This window comes from Lactuca virosa, chromosome 3 (assembly GCF_052849685.1).
Source record: "Lactuca virosa cultivar CGN04683 chromosome 3, Lactuca_virosa_CGN04683_v6, whole genome shotgun sequence".
Classification (NCBI taxonomy): domain Eukaryota; kingdom Viridiplantae; phylum Streptophyta; class Magnoliopsida; order Asterales; family Asteraceae; genus Lactuca; species Lactuca virosa.
Window position 1 is genome coordinate 295000054 of NC_136428.1, and position 5089 is coordinate 295005142.

Sequence of the window (5089 nt, forward strand, 5' to 3'; positions counted from 1 at the left end):
TATATGAGAGCGTATACAAGTTTTAGCCGGGTATTTAGAGTGAAGATTCGAAACCCACAACTTTAGATAAGTGTGGGGTTAATCGAGAGAGAAGCAAGTATAGAGAAGGGTCACGTCATATAGAGTTTAAGAAGGGTCTTAATCTGTTAAGACAAAAGTTCGCACTGCACTTATTGAAAGAAGGCTTTACAAAACAGAATTCCATGAGACCCAGTACTCACGACGTGAGCACATCTATCTCACGTCGTGGGCCCAATATCAACGATTTTTGGAAATTGATTTTACACGACATCACGTCGTGAATAATATACCACACGTCATGAATCAGACATTTCGACGAAACTGAAGACCTATAGCTACATATTCACTTAATGGGTCACTATTTCCCTTATTGGGGATATCATGAGCTGCTTATGACTCCTTCTCTTAACTATGCAATGTGGCGTATGCTTTACCACATTGTTTTATTATGCTTTGAAGATTTTCCTATTCCACATATGTTGAAGACTCAAGTCTCGGATTCATATTTTTGTCGGCATATATTACATATCATATATCTCTAAAGATCCAAGTTCCATATTTGAAGAAGTCCAAGTTCCAGATGTTCAAGTTATCCGCATTGTTCAGAATTCGATCTCGCCACTACTACCCTAGGGTTCTCTGTTTCTTTTTTCTCCCTTTTATTGCTTTTACTTTATTTTATTCATCCAATGAGGGAATTGTATGTAATAAGTGTGGGGGTAGGGGGTCGAAAAAGTAAATTGCTAGAAAACTTTAAAATTTTAAGTTTAAAAAAAAATTAGAAATAGATTTGAAATAATAATCTAAAAATTGAATCTAGTAATAATTTAAAAACTTAAGTTGCTATTATTATATGGGATGATCCAATTCAAGCTCAAATATTTAACTGAGCCAACATATGTTATAGTATATTTGTGGCTTCACAAGACCTAGTAAAAAGTCATGAGATATGAAAGGTAATTTGGTAGTTTTATGGCATAATAAGTTTTGCAGCTTGTACTTGAAATCTATCCAGGAGAGCTTATGAAGTCATTGCACTTATACTAATACCTCTAACTAATAAAGGTTGAAGTTAAGCTCCCTTGCTTAAGAATGTAAGATTTGAGCGGAAAAAAAGTGAGATATTTAACAAAAAAAAGAGAGAGAGAAATTACAAAAAAATTGTTGTAAGAATTTTGGAGCTATCAAATATGAAGATCAAAAGATCAAAAATTCTGAAGAATCAAAAAGTTGAAGTTACCAAAAATCAAACAAAAAGGTGGTGAATTCAAAGAAATCAAATATCAAATATCAAAGAATTGAAGAATTCCAAGAGCTCCATTGTGGTATCAAAAGTTGTAGTTTTTCTAGATTATGTCTGCTTGGGTAGCTTAACCAAAAAAACCTTGAGGTTAAGAAAGATTTCTAAGGATTGATTCGGAGGGTTGCAGAAATGAGTGTCATATAAGCTAAGGGGTGAAGGTTCATAAGGATTGTGAGTATTTAGGATTGGGAGGTTGTTAGGATCTTAGACACAAATATGCGCATTGCGGTCTTGGTGTAATGGCTGAGTTCAAAATGGATTGTATTATGTGATGCTAGTGATGAAAGTTTAAATTTAAAAATAGTTAGTTTTGCTTGAGGGCAAGAAAAAGATAAGTGTGGGGTATTTGATATTAGCATATTTATACATATTTTTAGGCAATATTTGAATACGTTTTGCTTAATATTTTGGTTATTTGCATAGATAAATGGTACTTAGAAGGTTAAATTACATTTTACAACCAAAAGAAGTCATCTTGAGGAATAAGGACTAAAAGCGACAAGGATTGAAACTTTGGAGGTTAAAAGCTTAAAAGATGAAAAATTCAGCAAAAACTCGTTCTCACGACGTGAGCATGGAGATTCTAGAAGATAAGCATCCGGAAGCAAGAATCTGTGTTCAATACGGATTAGTACTCAACTCACAACGTGAGAAGCCTTTTCTCACGACGTGAGGAGGGTAATTTCGAATATTATAAATACTCTTGATGCTTACGGATTTGAGAGGTTAGCTGGAGAGAATAGAGATTCCAGAAGTCGTTTTTCAAAGAAAAGAAGGCAGAAACCAAGGAAGAAGAAGAAGATCTACTTTATTCTTAGTTTGGTACATTACCACGTTTTTAATTATGAAGTTTACTTGTTTGATTGTTTCTATGAGTAGCTAAATCTAGCTGCTTTTGTTACCTAGATGAAGCTAGAACTCATGGTTTGGTTATGTTAGTATGGATTTTTCTAGTTGGTTAATGGCTTGTGTTTGATTGTTTATACCTAGCATGCTTAATTTGATACTAGATTGCTTTAATTCATATTCTGTGTAGTTAGTGACCATTAATCTGCATGAATTTGATTACCTACTAATTTAGTGACCATTAGATTATTAGAGCAAAGATCGAACCAATGTTAGATAAGTAATTAAAGTATGTGAATTTGGTTGTGCTGGAGAACACATATTGTCAACATAATTGTGTTTGTTAACTTAATCTTACATAGCTCCAATCTTATTTAATAATTGATTATGTGTTAAATTATGTATGACAATGCATAACTCTACATGAATTAATTCAACATTAGTAAATTTGGACTCGAATTGCTAATAATATATTAATTGGTAACCAACGAGAATTGTCCATAATTAATAGCTAACCATCGAGGGAAGTGGATTCGAACTAACAAAAGTGTTTTGAATATCTGATTGAATAATTTGTTGAGAATTTAAGTTTGTCTAAACTTGCAAAATTAGATAAAACCATTTTACTTTTGCTTATAATTTTAGGTTAATTTAATAGTAAGTAGGTTAAATAATTAATCTCGTTCCCTGAGATCAATACCCAACTTTTGTGATATACTATTTGCGAAGGGGTACACTGCCTTGGGTCGAATAGCTAGTAGGATAGTAGGTAAAATTAGGTTTAGCTATTTGCACGCCTCAAGTTTTTGGCGCCGTTGCTGGGGAACGGCTAATTAGTTAGGAAGTTATTTGTGTTAGGTTAATCAATCCTTTTTGTGGGGTAAAAACATGCAAAAAAGTTAAATTCTGCATTAGTTTTTATTTCAACTGAACTCACGACGTGAGCCTTAACCTCAAGACGTGAGATCAGTTATTTACGTTTTTTTTCGTTTTTCGTTTCTGTTTAGAATAGTTGCGACAACACGAGGTGGTGCCCTTTACCACGTCGTGGTAAGCAATCAGTAGGCATTTTTAAGTAGTTTTTGTTCGTTTTTACGTTTTTATTTTTGTTTATCTTGCAGTAGTTCATGACCCGAGGATCCAACACACCTTTGATACCACCACTTGAAGATCTAGAGTCAGCCCTTCATAAAAAGACGGATAAAAACGTAGGAGAAGCCAACCCACCCAAGAAGTCACATTTCAAGGACCTTAAATTAGTTTTTGGAAAGAAGAAAGGGAAGAGCGTGGGTGAGTCAAGCAGTCAAAAGAAAGAAGAGAGTAAGATTGAAAGCTTTGAGCAAAATCCTAATCCACAAGATTTCGATTACGAGACAGAAACCGAATTCGAATTCAACACAAGTGAACCCGAAGACGGGCCGAAAAACGAGATGGAAAACATTGTTGATATGTCCATGGAGGCATACAAGAAGAGAATTTGAGAGGACACCGGTCCCGGTCTAGTGCAGCCATCGATTCCAGCCACTGCCACATTCGAGCTTAAAGGACATATTCTTTCCATGCTTAAAGATGTTCCATTTTTCGGGAAAGACTATGAGGATGCATACAAACACCTTGATGAAGTCAATGACATAGCAGATTACTTCAATGTCCCTAACGTTCCAAAAGAGACGGTACTTTTGAGAATGCTTCCCATTACTTTCAAGGGAGCCGCTAAGGATTGGCTAAAAGCACTTCCACCCGGTGCAATAACTACTTGGGCACAGATGCGTGAGCAATTTTTGGAACACTTTTTTCCACCTTCCAAAGTTGCTAAACTCAAGAAAGCTATATCGAATTTCGAGCAACAACCGGGGGAGTCACTATACAAAGCATGGGAACGCTACAAGGGGTTGATAAGGAATTTCCCCCAAAATGACTTGAATGAGCAACAAGAAGTTTCTATCTTTTATGATGGGGTTAATGTTATGACAACGCAACTCCTTGATTCTCACGGGCCATTGACTAACAAAAATCCGGCTGAAATCAAGGAATTAATTGAAGAATTTTCCAAGCATTCGTGATAATACAACAATCCTAGACATGATGGAGCAAAAGGAATTGGTTGTGGAACTTCTAAAGATATGGAAGTAGTGTTAGCCATGCTTAACACTATGGACTGAAGGATGACAAAGATGGACCAGTCAATTCATGCTATTAGAGTTGGTTTCGAAATATGCAATGGTCCACACTTGACAAAAGATTGCCACTTGGATGATAATGGAAATAAGAAGGTGCAAGTTTGATACTCGAGTGGAGATAAGTATGATGAAGATTGGAGGAAACCAAAGAAGGAGTGGTTGCCATATGAGGAATATAAGAAGCAGAAAGAAGAAAAGTAGAGGCAAACTGGTCTAGGCTTCTACCAAAAAGAACAACCACCTCCTAAAAAGAAAGTTGATCCTGAGTCCATGTTACATAGATTCGTGAAGGCTTCGGAGAAAAGACATGAAGAGACAGATGCGGTAATAAGCGACCAGCAACCTTTGCTAAGAAATCACCAAACATCGATCCAAAATATCGAAGCCCAACTTGGTCAACTAACCACTTTGGTTAATGAAATATTATCTCCACCAATTATCGAGAAAAAGCCTCAACCACATGTTATGGTGATCGAAACTGAAAAGGATACCATCTCTGAGTTCCTTGAAGTGCTTGAAGTCGATCCACATCAGTCTGGAACAAAGCAGAAAAAGTCAAAACTAGAAGAAAAAAATGTTGTTGAAACATCTAACTCACTACGTGAGCATGCAAGGCTCACGGCGTGGGGTGAGTCTAAACGAAAAAAATTTAGTGATGTTCAAGCTTATCGTCCACCTTTACCATTTCCGTCTAGAGCTCATATTCACCCACTGGAGCAGGAACACTTGAAGTTTATAA

At 36.0% G+C, this 5089-nt stretch overlaps 1 non-coding gene across 1 annotated transcript; it reads right to left on the minus strand.

Moving 5' to 3' along the window:
• Positions 1-3984: 3984 nt before the first annotated feature.
• On the minus strand, positions 3985-4091 carry LOC145167967 (small nucleolar RNA R71). Its single transcript, XR_013741566.1, has one exon. It is a non-coding gene; the product is annotated as a small nucleolar RNA R71 (small nucleolar RNA).
• Positions 4092-5089: the final 998 nt, after the last annotated feature.